General features: G+C 41.7%; 1 non-coding gene across 1 annotated transcript; it reads right to left on the bottom strand.

The window, feature by feature from the left end:
- Positions 1-218: 218 nt before the first annotated feature.
- LOC121164405 lies at positions 219-324 on the bottom strand. The gene has a single exon (XR_005885080.1). It is a non-coding gene; the product is annotated as a U6 spliceosomal RNA (small nuclear RNA).
- Positions 325-13,338: the final 13,014 nt, after the last annotated feature.

Raw genomic sequence — 13,338 nt, 5'->3', positions numbered from 1 at the left:
GAAGCCATGAAACAAAATCAACAACATGAATGAAAATAAAAGATGTACAGCACCATGTAGTTAAATAACACGCTACCGAATAACCAATGTGTCGATGAAGAAATAAGAAAGAAAACACAAAAGCTTCTTGGAGAAAATACTATGGTGTGATCGACGAGTCAGTGAAGAATTTAATAACAGAAAAACTATTCTGAAGAAATCAAAATAAACATGACATCAAAAACATGGAACACTTCACAAATTTGCGCGTCATCCTTGCACAGGGGTCATGATAGTCTTCTCTGTATTGTTCCAACTTAGTGTATGTGCTGCCACGGCGAGCACAGACACGCCTTTTCCAAAGGATGAAATTCAAATGGCCGAGAGGACATATGAAAGGAAACTCAAGAGCACTTAAAACAGGGAATGCAAATAAAACCACAAGGAGTTTTTACCTCAACCCAGGTAGAATGGATATTATCCAAAATTCAAATGATAAGCGCTGGCAAGGTTCTTGGGAAAAGGGTATCCCAACATACTGTTGGTGATGGGAATGTAAAGTAATGTCATCTTTTTTTTGCAAAGCAGAATGGAAATTCCTCAGACATCTAAACATAGATCTACCATATGACCCAGCCACTCCACCCAAAACAAATGAAATCAGCAGATGAAGGAGTTATGTAACAGCCAAGTTGACAGCAGCTCAACTCACAAATGTTAAGATGTAGAATAAATCCCGATGTCCATTAGTGGAGTAGCAAAGAGACTGTGCTTACACAATAAACCACTACTCAGTCATAAAAAAAAAAAAAAGAATGAAACCCTATCTTTTGCAATATAATCGATGCAACTGGAGACTGCTTACAAAAAAAAACCAGTTCTGAAGATGACAAATATGTTTCTCCTGATTTGTGGTAATATGCAAAGTACAAAAAATGCAATGTATAGGAATGTACTGGACCATGTGAAATGCGATGATTGCTTTCAGCCTCTCAGACTCCTGACGCACAGTGGCTTTCCTTCCACAGTGGCTGTCTTTATTTAGAAGAAGGTAAAGCTTGCAAACATTAAGATTGAAAAGCATGCCACTGCAAAAAATTAAAATAAGAAAAGAAGAGACCATGGAAGTGGGAGTGGTAGGAAGGTAGGATGGAAAGTATCAGGCTCTTAAGACTGTATATAGGAAATAAATGAAGTTCCCTTTAAAATAAAAAAAAAAACCAGAAGAATACATAATGAAAGAAATAGTTGCATTTAGTGCATTTCTTGCCATAGCAAACATTTTCTACAAATATTCCTATAAATGAATCTTGACATCTACCCCAGTTACACAGCAGGGCAGATAGAGATCTTAAGCTTATAGCCCCCTCTACTGGGTAGATTTCCCTAGATCACTCTCCTACACACCTTAAGCAGGAGATTTCTGTCTACAAACCAGTACTTTTGTTCATGAACTCAAATCCCCTCTCAGTTCTGACTCACAGAGCCCTACTGGGGTGTACTGCTGTACTACACTAGTTTGGCTTCCCAACTCCAACTTCATTTTGTTTGAGCACTTGGTAATAGGTTCAAAGTTTATACTCTATATAACACACACATACAACCCTTTTACTTATTCTTCCTTATCCAATCTGACAATTGATGTCACCTGCTCCAGAGACTTTTTAGGGTTAGAAGTTCAGTAATGATTATTAAACCATGCATCCAATGCCAACACATGCACTAGGATGTGCAGACACAGAGAAAGCTCTGAGGTCTTGCATCTGATGTATTGCCCTGCTTGACCCCTGCTACCTTTGAAAAAGATAGAAGAAATTAGATGAGTTTATGAATTTATGATTTGTTTTCTGAAAATACTTCATATAAAGCACCATATCACCAGGTTCCTCCGGACTACTGTCAGCTACATCAGGCAACATAATCTGACCCAAGCTAAGTAATGAGCATGCTGTTCTCTGCAATTCAGACCTGCTACCACAACAATGGTTTCTGATCATTTTCCCAGGAGAAAAGGCTAACTGCTCACGCAAACCTCATAGGTAAATGGGCTTCTCAAACATAAGGCACTGCCATGCAGGGTGGTCCTGGCCAGTAGACTGGGGAGGCCTCACTGAATCTCAAGAAGGGTGAAAATCACAAACAAACATTTAATAAGATAATCAGTGTTCAGTAAACTGAATAATAGTAAACTGGCAAAAAACAAAACAAAACAAAACTGTAGAGTGTGCCCACCCAAATGCACAATTGTTCAAGGACTTAAAGTAGGACAAAATATAGACATGGAAATTATGAGTCAGATGATGCCAACTACATTTTCTGAAAACTCAGTAGGAATAACTTTCCATCATTATCATTACTGACATTGTTTTAGTCATTCATTTTATTTACTGCTTCTCTCATAATTATTCCTTTGCAGGAAATAGCCATCTTGGAAATGATTTCTCAGTATTGGGGGTCCTGCAGAGAAAAACCCAGTTGCTTTAGGTCTTGGGGAGTCAGTTTGGGTTATTCAGGTGATAAATGTGTGTAAGGTAACAGGAGCTCTGGTCTCCAAGGTCTGTGTCAAGTGTATTGTTTGAAGCCCCTGGAAATGGAAAAGCCGATCTACTGAAGGACTGTGAACCAAGCTTTACTTCTTTCCCTTTCTTCTTCTGCTACTTTCTTCCTTTAACTCTTTAACCCTGCCCCCTACACCCCCCACACACATCCAAGAGACAGCTTATTACAGCTTTGTGGCTTATAATAAATTCTTTAGTTGATACGTTGCTTGGTTGAAGTGAGAACTCCTTCTAACTCCATAGCATTAATCTGCTTGCTGTTAGATTGCTAAGGATTAGGAATCCTATGTGAAGGCACCAAATCCCCCTGTTAATAATTGGTAAGAAATCTAATATACACAAAGAGGTCAAAAATAAGCTATTGTGAATGTGGCTATGCAGGCTGAATGAAAGAGACTGAAGAAGTGTTTATGAGCTAGTGAAGGACTGGAATTAAAATATACACCAAGAGAGAAGTATTTCAGTCTTTACACTTACTTATTCAAATTATTTGCTCTTAAGTTGAAACCATTTTCTTAGGAATGGTCAGGACCAAGGTACCAAAATAGCTCCTTGCCTCCCCACAATGCCCAGGACCCTTCGTACAGTATAGAAATTCCTCGGTATACTTTTCCCACCCACCAAGTCAATTTTTGGAAAGTCGATTCAAAGATAACTGTGAAGATGACAATGGCAGAACTGATAAACTCTACCCCCATATTTGCATTATAATAAGTGGTTTGGGAAGAAGAACTTTTCAAGCATGTTTGTAGGACTTTGATCAATTTATGCAAGTACAATAAGGATTATTTTGGCTTCTTTTCTTCCCCATCCATCCTGAATGTATATTGCATGAACAGCAGGAACACAGACAATGAATCTGGTTCAAGCATTCGCTAGAAATATACTCAGGTTATTTAACCCATCTTGAAATTTTACTTCACTCATATGTAAAAGCATGAAAGAATGAAATATAATATATTCATTTAACTGGCCCCTGGTTTTAAGTATACATCATGAACTGCAAATGTTTCTTTCTAGAGATGAACTGAGAAAAATTCTCATCTCTATTATGCAGTTATACTGAAGCCAAATTATATTAAATTGAAATAATCACTTATCATAATACTGATAAGGTGGCGTGATAGGAGTAAACAAAAAATGAAAAGTCAGTAGTGGAAGATTAAAGCAGATAAAGTTAAAAAAGCATCAAGGAGAATTAAAGAAACCCGAGGATCCTGTGAGGTAGTGGATGGTTTTGATAGAAACAAGGAAGACTAATGCAAAGGTTAAAATGAGGTTATCTGGGGATGAGTTTGAGTGCAGTCCAGGAAAGCAAATGTGTAGTGCTTTTCAGAAAACCAAATATTCCGAAGTAGTAGAATGCTAGACTACAAAGTACGTACTAAACATACCATGACTTGAAAGGTCTGGCTTTAAATAAGGGAACAATTTTGTTACTAGTTGGCAACTAGAATAATTGATTAGAAACACTTTGGGAGATGAGGAAGGTATTGTTTCAGAAAAGAGGCAAATGAAAAGAAAATTGCTGATTACTTTTAAGGAGGGCATTTCTAAAGATGGGTAAATAGTGCAGAGATAAAGAAAGGAGTGGTCAAGGTTGCTCCAGAGGCTATGACAAAATAAAACTTCTACGTACATCACTCATGTCAAGTTAACCTAATGAGAAAAACAACTCCTGATATGCCTCAATGAAGTCTCAATAGGCATTTTCTTTATTTCTGTACAAGACTTTCAGGCAGTCCATTTTCAGCACGATGGAGAGAGCAGATCCCCCTACTGTATCCCTGATTCCACTTGGGCTTTAAGGGGGTAGCAACTGCATCCTGGAAGCCTATGTTTGCACTGAAGATAGATTTTCATCACTGAGGGCATTGTGAAGAATGGGAAAGGCCAGATGGCTTTTTCCCAATAGCGTGGGCCATTTTTCAGATTGGTCTTCCAGCACCTCTGTCTCTAGATGTACAACGGCAAAACCAACTGACAATGACAGTGACACTTACCAGCCTAACATCACACTTCCGCCAACGAGCATCCACTAGATTCAATCCAGAGTCCTGCCTCTACCTCCACGGACCTCACCCAGTTCATAGTGACACCTCTCTCCTTTGAGAAAGCCAGACAACAGGCAAAACCACAATCTCCATATTCCCTCTATTTGCAAACTCCATATTTCCCATATTTCTAAGCCTCTCATTAGTCAATATTCAAAGTCACATCATTTGGTGTTTCTTGCATTAAATATTCAGAAGGGGGGGTCTTTGTGATGGGGTTCTTGTCTGCTTTCTCTTACTGTTTGCTTTGTGGTATGCTGGGGAGACAGTTGACAAAATTATCAGTAATTTGTACTCTATGTAACACAACTAGTCCATCTTTTATTTTCTAATCTTTGGCACACAGAGGAAGAAGATAGTGTGAAACAAGCTCTTTTATCATCACTAAATTTGCTTGGCTTGCATTATCCTGTGCAACTAATTACGTATTCCACAGAGAATTGCTGGGGTATGCTGCTACTTCAAGGTTGGATCAGAAGATAGTCTGCAGTGTCGCTGTGAACTTTTTGATAAATGAAAAGTAGAAAGGGGGATGAATCATTTCCTTAGGATGTGTTATTCACAAAAGCAAAAACACAATAATTGGCACCAGCCATTTGGCAGACTTTGTTCCAAATTACTCCAGGTCACTGTGTGTACCACACACTGAACAGCATTGGGACAAAGTATATGACTCACCATGGAGACTAGGGTTGCAATCGTCATTTTAATAGTCTCATTTTCAATAGGAAAAAAAAAAAGAAAACTTTTCCAGAAGGCCGATCTTATCCCATGTGTGCTAGATAGAATCAATTGTGTTTCTTGTGACAGGAACGCCCCAGGAAAGCACACAGACAGAAGGGTGGATCTCCAGAGGTTTGGACCTACCTACTGATCGGGACAAATAACTAGGAATGAAGTTCAATGGTGACAGTTTCTATAGCGAGTCTTGTGTCCACTGAGACTTTCACTTGGTGATTTTCTGGAGCCTTAGGTAGTCCTTAAGAGTGAGACGCAGAAATGTACTGTCTGGGAGCCATTGTTTCAGCACCAGACGGTAAGCTGCATCCTTTATCAGTTCATCGCTCAGGTCTTGGCTGCTGTTAATAAATGCACCTGAGGACACAGCAGAATAAGGCCCAAGCATCTGGGACTCTGCATCCAAGCGAAACACCTGCTGGAATCCCAGGCTCCGGGTTCTGTGCGGCAGTTGCTGGCCTTGGTGCTCATTTCAAGGGTGAACAATCCTATAATGTTTTCTCCTCCTGCTTCCCTCAGTCACACTACCTCTCAAAGAAGCGTGGTAACATCTTGATAATGACCTTATTTTTTTAATTTCCTGACTTTCTTATACATACTTGACAGAACATGTTTTCATTTTGGGGGATCCTGGCTCTTCCGGCTCCTCTCTAATGTTCTGTGGAGTTTGACAGTAGAAAGCTTACCTCCCTCCAGCGGCCTAGTCATGTTAGTGGCAAGCTTTGTGCTTATGAGCGAATGCTAAAATCCATCACTGTAAAAATGCCCAGTGCAATGGCCTGGTTGGCTAATCCTTCTACTATAAGCAGAAGAATCCCATAAGGCCCCAATTCATGTCCTGGCTGCTTCACTTCCCATCCAGCCTCCTTGTGTCCTGGGATGTCAGTGGAGGACAGCAAAGCCTTGGGACCCTACATCCTCATGGGAGACCCAAAAGACACTCCTGGCTCCTGGCTTTGGATCTGTTCATCTGTGGCTGTTGTGGCCACTTGGAGTGTGAATCAACAGAAGGGAGATCTTTCTCTCTCCTTCTCTCTGTAAATCTGACTTTCCACTGAAAATGAATAAATTAAAAAAAGCATACTAACTGAATTTCTTTAATTGAAATGAGACGAATCCTGTAGAATCAGCGAATACCTCTTGTCTTACTATTTCTTCATTCATCAGACCTTAGATGCGAGGAAGAATATGAAAGCTTGAAATCAAACATCTATAATGTAAAGACTAGTCCAGACCCAAGCCCTTTCCCTTAGCCCCAGGTGTCCTTGTATGTCTTATTTATCACAAAGTGCCCTTGCCTGTCCTTTTTCAAAAGGAATTCACTAAACTGAGACAAAGACCTCAAGATTTAATCACAAGAAGCCTCCTGTTTGTAGATAAACCTCTATGACTAGTATACTCTTACTGGGAAATCCTGGAGGAAATGTAACCACATTCAAGTGACTTCTGAGATGGGCTGAAGCACACCAAACTATCATAAATTCCCTAGAGACCATGGCCTAACTCACCCCTTAGGAACCTTATTCATACACATCTCTCAGCCCCCAATTTCTTTCTAGAAGAACCTTCACCTCTGACTACTCCGTGGGTAGTGCAGGAATGAAGCAGCAGATACTGGGGCCCTTGCTCTGCACTGTGCGATGAAGATCTTCCTTCCACTATCCCAATGTCAGTGATCAACTTCCTGCATGCTGGGCGAGTATACCCAGTTTGGCAGTGATAAAACAACGCCTCCAACCACTTTGGAGTATTGTTCAGCAAAAAGTACACACACACACACACACACACACACACACACACCCCACAATTATATATGACACACATGATAAGGACTTAGCATTATGCTAATGAAGAATAAATGATGAACTTTGCTTTTATACGTCTATGGTCCAGGGAACTATACTAACACATAATTGTATTAATTAAGGGCAAAGCTGGTGGCTAAGAAGCCTGGGATACCCACATCACAAATCCCAGGGATGGGGTGGAGTACTAGCTCCACCACCAAGTTCTGCTTGCTAAGATATACTCTCGGAGGGAACAGGTGATGGCTCAGGTCTGATGGGTCTACCACCATGTGGCAGGTCTCAGTTGTACTGTGGGCTTCTGACTTTGATCTGGCTCAGCCCTGGTTGTTGCATGTATTTGGGGAATTAATGGATGCAAGAGCTTTGCCTTTCAATTAAAATTTGTTTTAAAAATTAAAAAAAAATCAAAGAGCTAATTGTTTTAACAGAATTTGTCTGTTTATCTATGAAAGGATAGAATTAACACAATCCAGAATGTTTGGCTGGGTACTGAGAGGCGGCAAAACTGAGCTTTATTTTTGATCTTCAAAGGGGAATAACTCGAGCCTAGATGGTTTGTGGCAAGGGAGCAAAATGGGCAGATGGCAAGGCACGAGAGACCTGCTGTTCAGTCCTACGCCTTACACTATACTAACTGAATGAATGAATGAGTATCTGCTTTGCATAGCACATTAACCTCCCAATGAGTGCCTGCTGCATATTCAAAGGCATTAGAGAGTTCTTTTCAGGGGGTTTCCCTATTACAGCCATTTGGGGATGTGCAGAATTATATTCAATAGCCCAGAAAACTACCCCCAGAGCCTTCATTAGTATCTCTGTATCATCTCCTTGGGCTGATAAATATCTAGATTTGTATCTCTAAGTTATTCTGCCCTAGTTTTAGTGCTAGCAAATAAAATCCAATCACTCACAAGAAAATAAAAATATTTACCCTGCACAATACCATAAACAAAGCTATTGGAATGGTGTACCATTTTAATAACTATTGCACACATGAATTTAATGGGACAAGTGATGTATTTTATGCAGTGCATAAAGACAGACTAGTGGTAATCAGAGTGAGTAGGGGCAGCGGCTCCTCCAGCCAACATCTCTTCCGTAGGCAGGCATTTAGCACTGCCTATTGCTAGACAATCTTGCAGGAGCTTACAGTAGGCCAGGGGTGCTTCAGGAGGGGGCGGAGAGCAATGGGTCCTCTGTGATTTTGGTAGTCTACCACCTGCTGCTTCAGAAACCAGAGCCAATATTGAAGAATAGCATTGTGCTTAGTTCAGATTGGGCCTCAATCTAGAACTAAATAAGAGAGGCTATGGCAGATCTGCGTCCATTCCATTACTGAGATTCTAATGTCCACTGAGCTGGAACACTTACTCTCCATGGAAAAGACCCGGCCACCCTGGTTTCCACTTCTGTCTTTGAACCACAGAACAAATACATGTTATTTGGGGACCTTGTAGTTTATTCACAGCTTGCTCTGTGCATGCTTTTCCCCTTTGCCAAACTCTTACTCACCCTGCAAAACACTTCTCAAGTCCCAGATCTTACAGGTGAACTCTTTGCTCAGGGAATCAGTTGCAGACAGAGTAGTTTTATTTGTAAAGTGACCAGGTGACTGTAGAAAGAAGAGGGCAGGGAAAAGCACTTTCTGGGAGAGAGCCAGGAGTTGGGGTGTCTCTTGAAAGACGAAAGGGTCTTTGGATTTTAAGCTTTCTCTGATGCCTCCTTATTTGGCCGTGAACCTACGGGGAAAAAAATTTCCCCATTGGTGGTCTCTCAATCAATTAGGAAATGGCTGGGCAATTCTTGTGTCACCCACTTGAAGGTGTGGCCAAGACTTTAGCTGGCTTGGAGAGTCTCAGAATAGTTACAAAGTTTCTGGAGTAGATGGAACGGGGATGGATAGAAACCTCCTTGCTAGGCCTGAGACTCTCTCTACCAACAGTACAGGCAGGTGTGCTCACAGGGTCTCAGCTGCAGAGGAAGACTAGATAGAGCCAGGTCCTTAGCGCCAAACCAGGAGGCCCAGGACCCAGACACATATAGACGAGACTTCACTGAGTAACAACCATACTCCATTCGGTTTTGTTCTGCTAAGCCCCCAGTCCCTCAATCAGACCCTGTCATTCTGGAAATTGTTTCAAGATAGAGACTGAACATTTTCAGTTGCTTTTCTCCCTAGTCCTTTGTGGCAGGTTGGTGTCTTGAGTAACTCAAGAGACAGACCCAAGTACCTGTTCTTGGCTATCGCTTCCTGTTGCTCAGCAAAGCCTGTTGTTGAGCCCCAGAGCCATGGTTCAGAGAAGGCCACAGGGGTTAAGGCCTGAATTCTGAGAAAGGTGGCAATTTTTGACTCAAGAGACAAAGAATAGGCTTTACTCATTCTGAAGTTGTTAATAAGAAAACCTCTCTGGCTCCACACTGATACTGCATCTACAAAATCCCCATATGCTAATTCACGGTGGAGCTGACAAGTGCATATTTTAAAATGTTCAGACCTTTGTTGTTGTGTGAAACATGATTAAGTGTGTATTATTACCTCAGTAGCCATCTGTGGCAGTTTAAGCATCTGAAAATTTCACAGCATATATAATGTTATCAAAATGAATCAATACCTGAACCTTGAGGCTGATTCCTCAATTACCATAACTACCAGCTGCTAATTGGAATGCTTTTCACACCCTGCTTGCCCGTAGACTGTCCACACTACCCACATGAATGCAACCGTGGAGAACAAATAAATTGAGCATGAACAATTAGACTATTTAGCTTTGGGTGATCTAAAAAGAGATGTGAAATACCATTAGATGGCATGGCAATTTTTGAATCTCCGGATTGAGGCGTAACTCCAGTTTACTGAATTTCTTAGTCCTGCTAAGAACCAAAGGAGGGATTGTTAAAGATCTAAAGCAATTCTTGAGCACTAGGTATTTTCAAAAGGTAATGAAGAGTTTAGCTAAGGCATTTTACCTAACACCTCCCAGAGCCGTGGAGCAGCTTCAAGTGTAGCTCACTGGGGCTGCCACTTAAAGCTGCTTTCCTTGGGCAGAGGGGATCTCATTTTGAATGGTGACTGAGGATGTTAAGCTTCTGTCCCCCGGGAGGAGTCTCCCTTTACACTCCCCTGTAGGTAAGTGGCTGTAGCCTGAGGACCTTTCTGATTAAAGTTGGTAGGTGTAGAGAGGCAAAGCAACCTCCTCATCTTTCTCTCACGTTGGCTTTAGGCTAGGATCTGCATGTTGCCCATTGGGGAGGAGATAAAAATAACCGAGTGACAAAATAACTGAGCTCCAGAGAACAAAGGAAAACATGTGGCACTTTACTAATCCTCTCAAGCAAAATCCATCGGGGATATATCATTGACTAAGCACTAAATGTGTCAATGGCTTTTACTCTGTGTGGGGCACAACACCAAGCAACAGCATGCTTACTTACACCACAATGCAGGTGGTGTGTGTGTGTGTGGGGGGGGAACAGATAAATTTGAATCAATCAGGACATCCATATGCAGGGGAAACTAGATCCTCACCGCCAACCAAAGACCTCAATGTAACATCTGAGATTAGTAGACTGCCATAAGCAAACAGAGAAATTGCTTCAGAACATTCGGCAAGTCAGGAATTACTTGGATTAGTTCTTGAAGCAAAGAAAACAAAAGCAAAAATATTCAAATGAGATTTCAAATGAAAAAGTCCTCTGCATAATGAAGAGACAACTTACAGAATGGGAGAAATTATTTGTCAAAGCTATGCATCGACAAAGTTTATTAACACAATAAAGCAACTTACCATCAAAAAGAACCCAATTTAGAAATAGGTTATAGATCTAAACTAGACATGTTTCAGAGGAAGAAACACTAATGTCCCAAGCACATGCAGAAACGCTCAATACTAATCAGTGAAATGCAAATCACACCCACAGAGACACAACCTTCTCTAGTTAGATCGTCCATCACAAGGACAGAGAATAACAAATGCTGGCAAGCATGTGGGACAATGGGGACTCCTAACACATTGTTAGTTGGACACAAATTCATATAGGTATATTTTTTAATTTATTTATTTTTATTGGAAAAGTGGATACACAGAAAGGAGAAGAGACAGAGAGGAAGATCTTCCATTTTATGGTTCACTTCCCAAGTGAACACAATGGCTGGAGCCGAGCCAGTCCGAAGCCAGGAGCCTCTTCCAGGTCTCCCACATGGGTGCAGGGTCCCAAGGCTTTGGGCCGTCCTTGACTGCTTTCCCAGGCCACAGGCATGGAGCTGGATGGGAAGTGGGGCTGCTGGGATTAGAACTGGCACCCATGTGGGATCCTGGCATGTTCAAGGCAAGGACTTTAGCCACTATGCTATCACACAGGGCCCTAATATTGGTATTTTTGATTACAATGTGGATTCTTAAAATTAACAATACACCTATCACTTGATCCCTTTTTCCCATTTCTGGATATACAAGAGAAATTAAATGTGTTTGTCAGAGATCACTCTACTTTTCTTTGTCTAAACTAGTGATGGAATTGGGTGCAGGTAGCTCACTTAAAAGCTAGTGGAATGGGAAAGCCCCTGCCTCCCAGGCATTCTAAACCATTTAGCCAAGGCTCTGTCAACCAAGGCGCCTCTGCATATCCCCCACCCAGCTTATCAGGGTCTCTGTGTTAGGGATTCTCACCATTAACCCCAGATGCCAGATGCAGTGCAGTGAATCACAGCAGGTGTTTGTTCAGCAAGAAGGGGAAGGGAGAGAAAGCTGAGTAGAGGAAGATGGCTTTGAGGAAGGAGAGAAAACAGAGCAGAGGGAGCGCTCGCTCCTGCTACATTGACAGGAGGGGGCTCGAAGGGAGGAGGGGAGAAAGACATTTGAGAGAAAGACAGAGAGAGAGAAAGAGAAAGAGAGAGAGAGAGGATTGTGGCTTTATGGCTGGGAGTGGATAACATGGGCTGTGAGGGCTTGATGGATAGGACCCTTAGGCAAGGTGCCATGAGATTACAGCAGATTGGGGGGAACAGGATTATGAAGTTACAGCAGATCAGTGAAGAACAGGGTTGCAAGGTTACAGCAGATTGGTGAACAACAAAATCTGAACCTAAAGGGCATGAAAGTTAAAGATAACGGAGACCTAGTGGAAGCAGATGTTTAAAATAATCTGGGTCCTGTGTGATAGCCTAACGTCTAAAGCCCTTGCTTTACACACACCAAGATCCCACATGGACGTGGGTTCGTGTTTCAGCCGCTCCATTTCCCATCCAGCTCCCTGCTTGTTGCCTGGGAAAGCAATCGAGGACAGCCCAAAGCCTTGACACCCTGTGCCAGTGTGAGAGACCCGGAGGAGCCTTCTGGCTTCTGGCTTCAGATCAGTTTAGCACTGCCATTTCAGCCATTTGAGGAATGAACCAGTGGATGGAAGGTCTGTCTCTGCTTTGATCTGTGGAGCTGATTTTCCAAGAAAAGTAAATAAATCTAAATAAATAAGTAGCATCAAGTCCAAAATGGTAGGGGTCTTCTCCCCTATTCTGTCTACCCCCCCAAAAAAAACTTCTTACCCAACTATTCAACTCTTCATTTTCAAACCCTAAAATCCTAGAAGCTAACAAAAATCTAACAGGTATTTTTCTCTGGGGCTTAGGAATTCTCCCAAAATGCTGACACAAACAAGAAAATGATACAATTTAACCATCAAAAAAGACAAAATACCATCACATTTGTGACAACATACATAGAACTGGAGGTCCTCATGCCATGTGTAATGAGCTAAGTAGAGTAAATCTTACGAACTCATGTGTGGAATCTAGAAGTTGACTTCATAGGAGCCTTGTGTAGTGGGTAATGGTGCCAACTGCCACAGTGGCATCTCACATAGACTGGTTCATGTTCCAGCTGCTTCACTTCAGATCCAACTCCTTGCAGATTCATCTCCCAAGTACCGGGGAGGCTTGGATGAAGCTTCTGGTTTAGACTGGTCAGTCCTAGCCATTGTGACCACTTGGGGAGTAAACCAGAATATGGGACAATCTGTTTCATTCTTTAATTTTCAAATAAGTAAATACTCGGGAAAAACACATACATATACAAATCGCTCTCACATAAATTAAACAGAATGTTGCCGTCAGAGCTAGGGAGAACAGAAAGAGAGAAGGGTGGGCAGTGGTGGCTGAATAGGCACTAATTATATTGAAGAGAGGAATCTAGTATTATATTGTACAAC

This window comes from Ochotona curzoniae, unplaced genomic scaffold (assembly GCF_017591425.1).
Source record: "Ochotona curzoniae isolate NIBS_2020 unplaced genomic scaffold, NIBS_Ocur_1.0 contig_66, whole genome shotgun sequence".
Lineage (NCBI taxonomy): Eukaryota > Metazoa > Chordata > Mammalia > Lagomorpha > Ochotonidae > Ochotona > Ochotona curzoniae.
Note: the sequence above shows the minus strand (reverse complement) of the source record. Positions and strands in the feature narration are given on the sequence as shown.